Below are 12,066 nucleotides of genomic sequence, written 5' to 3'. Positions count from 1 at the left end.
ATATCAAATAAATGAAACATAAATGCATGAGAAGTCACTACGAGGAAAGAACACATGCACCACACAGAGCTACAGTTCCTTGTGTTGTGGAACTGATTGTTAAATCGCTCTGTAAACTGTAACTCTGAGGGGAATGTAGGGGTCTCCAAACAATTTTCAGCACACTTAGCAAACTACAGCTCCCAGAATTCCTTAGGGGAAACCACGATTGTTTAAAGTGCTTTGAATGTATGGTGTGAATGTGGTCATTGTCTCCAACAGCCGGTTCTGGCAACTTGACATATCACTTTCAGAAACCCTGTGACCCACTTTGAAGAATATTTCAGTGGGGCTTCCAAGATATGTAAGGAATTATATAAGTATGAGATACACTCAGTGTGAGAGCCAAATCTTTGGGTGGTTCGCTCACTACAAGCTCCAGAATCCTTGGAATAATATCTGAATGCTACTGATTCACACAGTATGTAGCGTAATGTAATCAATACAAGATGCTGCATATAAATAAACTGTTTAGATTCTCGCACGTTTTAAGATTAGAGAGGGCATCTTTCCCAGCAGTATTCCCCCTCCCTCAGAGTTCACACCTTTTAAGGGGAAATGGTTGCAAAGTATTAATTTAAGCCAATAGTGAAAGCTTATGTTATTCGTTTTTTCAGTGATATACATAGTGCTCTTTTTGTATACTATTAACTATGGGCATATGTTTTTCATTTGACTATGCTACTTACACACTAGATTCTTTTCTCTTTTCTGACAAAAAAATGTAAGATATAACAGCTGCCGCAAAAATATTTTTAGATCACTGAATCTATTAACAAGAGCTGCATGAATCTGGTGGACAATGACAAATCTGATCAGTTTTCCACAGCCACAGTTTGGGAGATAGAGGGAAATCCCAAGAATGTGTTGTTTTATCTTTGCAGCCAGTTACTAGTTTTTTCAGCTTCAGTGTCAAAACCCTTGGAATCTGTTTCTTGAAGGTATTGACTTTTGACAACCCTGCATTAATAAATTCAGATGCATTTGCGCCGAGAGAGGTCAGATTCCCATTGATGCCCTAGACTCTCATATGAACCTGGAAGAAGACACTATGATCATCGATAAAAGAAAGAGTCACTTTGAAGAAATGGCCAACTTCAGAAAGACGGTTGTGAAAGTGAAGAACTCATTTCTGCAACAATGGACATACTTCGGATTATTTTTCATGGGTGATGTGACAACTGCAGAGTAAGTGCCTTAAGGGTGTCAAACTGTTTGCTGGATTTGATTTATTATTCCTGTCCATATTCTGTTCTTCCTTGGAGAAACACAGGGAAGTGTGCAGAGGAGGTCCACATTTTATCCACACAACAACTTTATGGGATATGTTAGGCTAAGACAGGGATATGGAGCCTGTGGCCCTCCAGATATTGTTGGGCTCCAATTCTCATGAGGCCCAGCCCCTCTGGACATCGTTTTTATGGTGCATTCATGATGATGTGTGCTCATGGTGCTATCATGGCCATCTTGCATTTGATTCTGTTTGTTGCAGCAAAAAGATTTAAAGCAGCCACACTGCCTCATTTTCAGTCAGTGCATATCCCACACCTTCCTGCTGAAATCTGGTAACTCTCTGCACCACAAATGTTCTTGTTTATTTTTGCTCCACTTTTGTTGTGCTGTAGCCCCTCCCAAGGGCAATTATGTGGCAACATTGGGGTAGCTTTGCGGAACAAGCTAAAGCAGACTCAGTCCACCCGTAATGCATTCTAATTGTGTCAATAACACGTTGTAGAATACACCCACAATAAACACCCATATCACTGGTCAGGGGTAATGAAGTTGTAGTCCAGCAACATCTAGAAGGCCAGGTGTTCCCCATCCCTGGGTGAAGAGATAGACATGGTCTCAAGGTCTCCTAGTATTTTGTGATTGAGTGGGGATTCGAATAAAATACTCTGTTTTGAGTCACATCTACATGCGTAGCTACCACTTTGCCTCTCATTTGTGGACTTCGGTTAGGCCTTGACAATGCAGGTTTCTGAAAGAGGGGAGAAAGCCATTTTATATCGAAAGTATTATGTCATCGTTAATTGTTTGCTTGCCAGGGACGCAGGTGGCGCCAGGGACGCAGGTGGCGCTGTGGGTAAAAGCCTCAGCGCCTAGGACTTGCCGATCGAAAGGTCGGCGGTTCGAATCCCTGCGGCGGGGTGCGCTCCCGCTGCTCGGTCCCAGCGCCTGCCAACCTAGCAGTTCGAAAGCACCTCCGGGTGCAAGTAGATAAATAGGGACCGCTTACTAGCGGGAAGGTAAACGGCGTTTCCGTGTGCGGCTCTGGCTCGCCAGAGCAGCGATGTCACGCTGGCCACGTGACCCGGAAGTGACTCCGGACAGCGCTGGCCCCTGGCCTCTTGAGTGAGATGGGCGCACAACCCCAGAGTCTGTCAAGACTGGCCCGTACGGGCAGGGGTACCTTTACCTTTACCTTTACTTATCCTTATCTATCCTTCTGTTTTTGTCGGGAATTCTTCCCTTTTCCAAGTCCTGTATGAGAGTTCCTGGAGAGGGAAGAAATCAGATTGTGAAGTAACCTTCATGATCCTTTGCAGAACCAGCTCCTCCCCTTGCCCCTCCTCTCTCCCATGTTGGGATGAACTAATCTAATAATGTTCCACGTGTGGCAGAGTGTTCCATGGTTTACCTTCAGCTTTAAAAAACAAACAAACACCACCACCACAGGAACCTGTTTTTAGCCTTCTCCTTTCTTCTCTCCCACTCCACCTCCATCTCATGTGGGCCTATAATTTTTGCATTTTAATTTCCCCATGAAATAGGTTCCCCATTCATGGCATATTGAAATTTATGCACCTCCCGTGGGGAAGAGTTCTACAGAGGTAAATTTGCAATAGAGTTCAGACTGCAGACTCTTGTTTCCTGTCTAAGGCCACTTGTTTGGGTGCTGGGGGGATGCCTTATCATGAGCAACCATTAGTTTTGGATTTTTAATGTCTGTGACACTTGGCATTCACATTTCTTACAGTATCTGAAGAGCCGAATTCTACATTGTTTAACTGAACTTTTTTTAAAAAAGGTCTACTGTTGCCTGTTTTTCATTTTCTAGGCTGCATGCACTCTTCTGTTTGTCCTCTCTGCCTACATTGCTGCATTTCAAATGGCGCGCCTGAAGCGTTTCCTAATGAGCTGATTCACACTGAGTCAAACGCGCAAGAGTGTAGTTGCTGCCTGTTTGGTGCAAAGCAAAGAGGTTTTGTGAAACTCATTAAGTCTCAATCATGCGAATCATTATTGAAAGGAAATGTTGGGCTAGCTCACAGAGGTCTTTCTGTAACAACAGATCTCATTGTATTAATTTCCACGAAAGGAGAAGAATATCGAGAAGGTGCCCTTAATAGGAATAAATTAGTCGAGGTCCCTCTCCCAAGATCATGGGTAGACATAACCTGCTCCTGTTATAATGCAATAAATCTCACAATCTCAAAACGATGGCAATTTCAGTAACAAAGTGAAATGCTAATATGCTCATTAAAAGGACCCTCCGTGGTTGGAGTTTACAGCTGAAATAGCAAAGATATTAATTGGGATCATCCTGTTCTTGCATTTCACTTGTATGCATCACTTTCAGCATATATGTTTATTTTTATTTTCCAGATAACAACTAGGAGTCTGGTTCAGCTTTTGCTACCTTCGGTTTCACACAGGGTTGATTTTATACCACAGCTGTATTATTTAAGGCAGGGGTGGGAAACTCTTTTTGGTCCAAACACCACAGTTCCTTAGGAGCAACTTGCACTACAATGATGGGTAAGGACAGAGGATGTTAGTGGATGTGACTAGAAGCAAAAGCGAGTGGAGAAACAGATGCAACTCTTACCTTTCTTCAGCAGTCTACATCTAAGCTAGGCAAATGTCAGAGGTTTCGACACCCCCAACAACTTCTCTCCATCCTCTATCCAGAAGAGTCATTATCAAATTCAACGACACATTCCACATGCACAAGCACTCAAGGAGACCACAAAGTAGGCCTGGCCATGGGGAACAGCCTGAGAAGGGCATGTGGCTTATGGAGATTTCTGAGGTCATGAAACACAGTGGTACCTCGGGTTACAGACGCTTCAGGTTACAGACTCCGCTAACCCAGAAATAGTACCTTGGGTTAAGAACTTTGCTTCAGGATGAGAACAGAAACCCTGTGGTGGCAGTGGGAGGCCCCATTAGCTAAAGTGGTGCCTCAGGTTAATAACAGTTTCAGGTTAAGAACGGACCTCCAGAACGAATTAAGTTCTTAACCCGAGGTACCACTGTATAGAGATGGTTGGAGGGCTACAACCAGCACCTTGGCCTGAAATCCCTCACCCCTAATTTAATTTTGTACAGTCTAATATTTGGCTAGTGTTGGACTAGACCTGGGGAGACCCAGGTTCAAATCTCCACTCAGCCATGGAAGCTCACTGGGTGACTTTCAGTCAGTCATGCTTTCTCAGCAAAACAGGGTTGTTGTGAGGATAGAACAGGGAAGCTGTAGAACTCTGTGTAAGGGTATAAATAACATGAGTTAAATGCAGAAGGGAGATGTAGTTTGCCCATCTTTCCACTCCTTCACAGGTTTTCTCGATGGTATACCTGAGCTGGACCTCAGGGCCAAAGTCTGGGACCTCACAGCTTACACTCTCCCTCGAATGACTACCTGGAGATGGTTAGATGATGGAGGCAGTGATAGACAGGCCCAGCGTAAATCAAGGATGACAAACCCATACCCTATATTTCTCCAATGAAAATAGGGATGTCCTATTCTATTATTATTATTATTATTATTATTATTATTATTCCCTGCCGATCTGACTGGGTTGCCCCAGCCACTCTGGGCGGCTTCTAACATATATAAAAGCATAATAAAACATTAAATACTGTATTTTAAAACCTCCCTATACATCACTGCCTTCAGATGTCTTGTTGTACAGTTACTTATTTCAGTGGCTCGGGGGTAGCATAACTCCATACTCTCCAGCATTTCTCCAATGAAAATAGGGACATCCTAAGGAAAAGTGGGACATGCTGGAATCAAATCAGAAACTGGGATGGCTTCTGTAAATTTGGGGTTGTCCCTGGAAAATAGGGACACTTGAAGGATCTGCAAACCTGTGCAGCCAGCCTTCTAGATGTTATCACACATTTAAAGCATCTTCCATACAAAGAATCAAAAGAACTGTCATTTCTCCCTCATAGTCAACACCCTCAATAAAATTCATTAGGTAGCAGGACACAAGCCCACAGTCTCAGTCTGCAATCCACTCTCCCAAAAGCCTGATTAAAAAGGTGCTATCTGCAAAATGGAAATAAGGTTGCAGAGCAACACTAACACTCCACTCACTTAATGGTATCCCCCCCCCTTTAAAATACTTTGCAGTATAAATTGCAAACGTGTGTGTGTGTGTGTGTAAAACAGGAAGAAATTTGTACTGAAAAGCTGAAGAGTACAATAAGTGTATTCCAATCCTGACTTCTTTTAAAATACCTGAGGTAAATTCAAAACTAATAATAAGAAATCTAGTGGCCTGTTTTCGTAGGATAAGAATTGGCACTAGGGGGCAGCCTTTAACTGATCTGCTAATTAGTGTAAAGCCTGTATCATCTGATTTCAATTAAAAATTGGCCCAGAAGGCAATTATACTCCCTGCACAGTTTCTAGGGGAAAATTTATGCTTGTAGAAACTGTTGAATCAGCACACTCTCACAGTTGTAAGTACAGGAAGGAAAAGGTCTTGCATAACATTAGATTCTTAGCATGTACACACACAAAGGAGAAAAGAATATATCACTCGCCATAGCATGCTTCTATGCTGTAAAAACATAACACAGACATTTCCAAGGAACAGAAAAAGGTTTCAGGTTTCCTTTCAACTGAGCTGCAGGGGGAGTGGAAATGGTGAACATGGTTTTGGTGTTGCTAATGAGAGAGTAGGGGACTTCAATAACCTAAAATTGCTATATAAATCATTGATGAAAATTAGTAACTGCTGAGCTGTGCATGTAAAATGTGTCTCATCACGTGATACAAATTCAATGCACTCTCCCTTGCGAGGGTGAGCCTCTTAGCCCAGATCAACTGCTACTTCAATATCTGTTTTCTCCCAACACCAACAGTAACTAGTGATGTTATCCCATAGCCAATCAGATCTGACAATTGTCAGACTTGGAGGTGGGGGGGCACAGTTAATTCAGCATGAGGGTAAGAGCGCAAGGCTAATCTGCCTGATGTAGATGGCTAGCAAGTTGGGGTGGGCAACCAACTTTGATGGCTAGGCGGGACAAGCCACCTGTCAATCAAAATGGCATCAGGTGATTGATAGGTGAGTTGGGCCACCCACTTCCCAAGCACCCAACAGCCAGCTGGTTGTCAGGCATGGAAACCATTGTGCAAAAGGTTTTTGATCAGTGCTTAGGAAGTGCCAAACACAGGGTTGGCAATGCTGTTTTCTGCAAGAATCAGCGGCATGACTGAGTTCTCCATGGGGCACTTGGTCACACAGCCAATCCAGCTGCTGCTGCTATTATTATTATTATTATTATTATTATTATTATTATTCCCTGCCCATCTGACTGGGTGGGTCTAGCTGTCTCACACCTGACATAACATAGGATCAAGTACAGTGGTACCTCGGGTTAAGAACTTAATTCATTCTGGAGGTCCGTTCTTAACCTGAAACTGTTCTTAACCTGAAGCACCACTTTAGCTAATGGGGCCTCCTGCTGCTGCTGCTGCGCCACCGGAGCACAATTTCTGTTCCCATCCTGAAGCAAAGTTCTTAACCTGAGGTACTATCTCTGGGTTAGCGGAGTCTGTAACCTGAAGCATATGTAACCTGAAGCGTATGTAACCCGAGGTACCACTGTATTGGACAAGTGGATGTGGTGTGGGGGAAACAGTATTATGGGCCAAATTTGGCTCACAGGACAGAGCTTCTCTACCTCTACTGCAGAAGTTTTCAGCCCCTGGGAGTCCACGGCTCCCTTGACCAAATGCGTTCTTTCTGCAACACCCCTGTGGGCCTCAGGAGCCCAGTTATGTCGCCCCTTGCCTGCAGAGCCAGCAGCCCCTCAGCCCTTTTCGGACACCCTCCCTTGTGAAGTGCTCCTCAGCCTCCTCTCCTCTTCCCTCTCCTTGGGAGTCCTATGGGCAGCCACAGCTGCTGCCCATGGTCTCTGAGCTCCCCCCATCCCAAAGAGAGGTGCCTCTTCACACTGCCCCACAGGGGCCTGGGAAGCACCCCATGGCCAGCCCCAGAGGTACCATTCACCTGGGGAGCTTGTAATCAGGGCAGCTGCAACAAACAGTTGTGCTGGGAGGCAGAGACGTGAGAGGGCATCAGAGGAGGGAAGGAAAGAGGGACAGAGGCCAGTGTTGCCCATGGCACCACTGACCATCATTCAAGGCAACCCAGGGTGCCATGCCACACTGGTTGAAAGCCACTGCCCTGCTGTATAGGAGCACTGCTGCTGTTGGTGGTGGTGGTGACTCAGCCACAATGGAGGTTCCAACCATGTGTAAGGTTGTAAAGTTACTGCAAGTGGAGCTGGTGGAAAGCCCTGAAACTGGGTTTTCCAAGGACAGAGTAGAACATCAGGGGATTTGGATTTGCTGCATCCAAGCCTCTATAAAGAACCTTGCTCTCAGGTCCTTCAACTGTGTCAGCCTGGAAGTGGCCCAGTGCAAGTGAGGATAAAGAACCGGCCATGCACCCTTACTCCCTGGGCAGCATGAGCTGGCAAATCTTGAGATATGTGATGGATCTGCTGCTCCACTCCAGTCTTCTCTGCCCCAGGATTGCTCCACATATCTGCCTACATGATCATGCTTCAAAAGCAGCCGTCAACTGGAGCAGTAAACTAACCTCCTCAAAGAAGCCTTCTCTTTCATGCCATTTGCTCTCCCAAATCAGGTGCAGTGTTGGTGTCGTTGTCAACAGACATTTCCATGATTATATGAAGGCAGATTCCAACCCCTCCCCACCCGCTGCTCTCCCCCTGTCAAGGTGTGCATGTTTCTGTGTGAATGCGGGGGAGAGATCAACAGGAAGACGTTCTCTGTCGAAAATCAAAATAGCACTACCAACGCACAGCTTTCGGCACAAAATGAGGCCTAGTTCAGATGCTAAAGAATTTTCAGGGGGGAAAAGACGCCCACCCACTAGTCATTCCATGTCTAAAAACAGATGTCAATGTTTTGTTGGAATAACAATGCAAATAAAGATGCAGGCAAAAATATATCAAACTGGTCCCAAGCCATGAACCATGAGGATTCACAACTGACTCCGCAGTATTGCCATGTGTACGGAATATTATTAGCAAGCAGGTCTGCTTCCAGGAGTGATTCTCTAGATAACTCCAGTGACAGAAGCATTGGTCAATCTGGTGCACTCCACCTATGCTGGCTGGAGCTGATGGGACTGCAGAACTGAAAGAAAAGCAAACTTTGGGCCCATTTTCAGCCCAAGGCGGGAAGTTGTACCCCTTGCCTCCCAAGAAGAACATCATAGCAAGCGGGAAAACCAGCTTAATTCCATCCATCAGGTGGAGAAGGAGCAGTTGTATGGAGTTTGCTTCTCCCTCCATCCCAGAAATAGCACTCTGCTCCTCCGACTCTTAGCTCCCTTGAGACTTCAGAATGGAAGGGAAGCATGCATTCATCAGCAACTGGGCTGAGGGCCCCTAGGTGAAGGTTTCCTTTATTTATGGATGCTCGGGTTGCAAACGTGATCCATGCAGGATGCACGTTCATAACCTGCAGTGTTCGCAATCTGCAGCGGTGTGTCTGTGCATGCGCGGGTTGCGCTTCGGCGCTTCGGCGCATGCACAAAGCACGATTTAGTGTTTCTGCGCATGCATGACCTCCGAAACCTGGAAGTAACCTGTTCCAGTAGTTCTGGGTTTCAGAGCGTTTGTAACCTGAAAAAATGCAACTTGAAGTGTCTGTAACACGAGGTATATGGTTTGTGTTGTTGCAAGCTGCCTCGAGGATCATTGAACCGAAAGGCTGGGACGAAATCTTTGAAAAAAAGCTAACAAGCTCATTGCTACAAGAGTTCCATGCAAGAACTTCCCCTGCAATCAAATTGCACATATTGGGTCATAGTCTGTGCATATTAAAAGCGGTGGTTTTGCCATGATTGTTGCAAATATTTCCACTGGAGATATCTCTAGAGCCATGATCTGTCCCATATCGTGCCAGGTGAAGCTGTGGATAAGGTAAAATGTACCCCTGTCGCGGGGATTCGAACCGCCAACCTTCTGATCAGCAAGTCCTAGGCTCTGTGGTTTAACCCACAGCACCACCCGCGTCCCTGAGCAGTAAGTACTCTGTAACAAATCAAAGGCCCATTCTTGAAGCCTCATAGACTGCAACTGTTTGGGAAGTATTCTACATATGATATTAGCCACAATCTATGTCTATCTTGCCATTTCTTGTGGAACATGGTGTTTTGAAATGGTTTCCCCAAAACCGGTTTCAAGAAAAAGAGCGACCTAGCTGCATTTTCAGCCGATAATATGTGTACATCAGGAATGTTAGGCTCTGTACACAACTCTAGATCAGGTGACTCACGACTAGTTCACACAACCCATTTAGTTATAATCCAGCAGCTGCATTGGGCATGTTGCAAATGATAAATTCCTCCTAATTCAACTCACATTTCAGAAGTTTGCTCATGTTGCTGAGTAGCATGATTAGATCTAGGCACCTGCACTTTCTTGGTACTTAACATGGACTTCGAATCTATATATTTCTGGCTCTTTCTACTCATTTATTTAGAGGCAATTTCATTGTCATCTTCTTATATTGATTGCCTTGGCTTCATACGTTTTCCTTGGTGGTTTGTTAGCCCCCATGCCAAAACCCTGCAACCCTTGGAGGCTGCACCATGGTGTCAAAATGGCAATTGGAAGCTTTTCATAGGGAAACCAAATCAGAGGTTACAGTAATTATTGCTGATGTGAAACTGCAAGTATGAAGATACACCGAAATTCAAAACTTACTTGCCTCAGTGCCTCGGTCTTGGACTGCAGCCCATGTGTGGGCTACAGTTCTTCAAGTCTATGCAAGGCTCCCAGTTTAATTTAAAACTTCAGAAGAATTCCTCTGGAATTTGAAACTGAATCTTAGACTGTCCTGTCAGTTGCTATGGTGGGAGAAATTACCTGGTGGCTAGAGCAATGTCTCACCATGTACAATGGGTGGCTGATTAGTTTAGGAAATGATAAATGAATCAGAACAACCCAGATCAGACCAGGTTAAGCTATTGCTTTTTTTTTTCCCTATCAGAAGCAAAGGTGAGAAAATAAATAGACTTCTAGTAGCTTTACCACAAATTCAGTGCTTTATTTTCTCCTATGCTCCTTTCATCAAGCACAGCGATGCCTCAAGAGAATTCAACATGTTCATTTTCTAGAGAACCAGGGATATGATGCCTGATGTAGCTGGGCTTCCAATCAATTCAGCCATCAAGAATAAAAGGAAAAGGAAGAGAATTTTAAGCAGGCATCTCATTTTTATTCATTTCTGTTGCTGGGTCTGTTTAGCAGCTAACCTTAAAAAAACCAACAACAAAAAACCCCCCAATGAAGATAATTGCCCAGAATTCTTTGGGTCATCTGATAAATCACTATCCAGTTTATCGATTTGCTGCCACACTGCAAAAAGTAATAAATAAATATATAGCTTCGTTTAGAGATCTAGGATCAGGGCTGGGAAGTTAAAGAAGAATACCAGGTTGTGGAGGAGGGGGGAAAGAAGAATTAGAAGGAAAATTGGAGTACCAAGAGCAGAAGTCCACACACTGTTGGAGTCCAGCTTCCATCAGCACCAGCAGGGATTTTTTCCCCCAGGTGGAACACACCAGAACTGATTTCTGGCACCTCTCAGGTGAGAGCCGTTGCCATTTTAAGAGAACAAGGGAAGTGTTCACGGTGAGTTCTAGCACCTCTTTTTCTAGAAAAGTAGCAATGAGCACCAGCAAATATGGTAAGTGGTTAGGGATGATGTGGAAGTTTGCAAATTGTTTTCACCTATCCACAGCTTCGGGACATGGGTGGCGCTGTGGGTTAAACCACAGAGCCTAGGACTTGCTGATCAGAAGGTCGGCGGTTCGAATCCCTGTGATGGGGTGAGCTCCCATTGCTCGGTTCCTGCTCCTGCCCACCTAGCAGTTCGAAAGCACCTCAAAGGTCAAGTAGATAAATAGGTACCACTCCGGCAGGAAGGTAAATAATAATAATAATAATAATAATAATAATAATAATAATAATAATAATTTATTATTTATTATTTATACCCCGCCCATCTGGCTGGGCCTCCCCAGCCACTCTGGGCGGCTTCCATAAAAACCAAAAATACAGTAAAATATCACACGTTAAAAACTTCCCTGAACAGGGCTGCCTTAAATGGCATTTCCGTGCGCTGCTCTGGTTCACCAGAAGTGGCTTAGTCATGCTGGCCACATGACCCGGAAGCTGTACGCCGGCTCCCCCGGCCAATAAAGAAAGATGAGCACCGCAACCCCAGAGTCGGTCACAACTGGACCTAATGGTCAGGGGTCCCTTTACCTTTACTTACTGCTCAGTCTCCGGAAAATTTTACACATCACTTAAGAAGACAGGTGAACTAATGCCAGTGTACTGGAAGAAGCAATGGTCACCAGTCTCAAAGCAATGATTCTTCAACACCAACTTGTTGGACTGGTCATGTTGTTTGGATGCCTGATTATTGTCTTCTAAAGCAACTACTGTATTCCAAACTTAAAAATGGAAAGCGTAATGCTGGTGGTCAACAAAAGAGGTTTAAAGACTCTCTAAAGGCAAATCTTTAAAAATGTATAAACACCAACAAATGGGAAACACTGTCCTGCGAGTGCTCCAGTTGGAGAAGAGCCTTTATTAAAGGTGTCATGGCTTTGAAGATGCTCGAACTCAGGCCGAAAGGGAGAAAGATGCTAAGAGGAAGGCATGCTTGGCAAACCTTCACCATGATCCACTCCTGCCCGGAAACCTATGTCCCCACTGTGGAAGGATGTGTGG

Source organism: Podarcis gaigeae (genome assembly GCF_964106915.1).
Source record: "Podarcis gaigeae genome assembly, chromosome: 1".
NCBI lineage: Eukaryota > Metazoa > Chordata > Lepidosauria > Squamata > Lacertidae > Podarcis > Podarcis gaigeae.
This window is presented reverse-complemented; position numbering follows the sequence as displayed.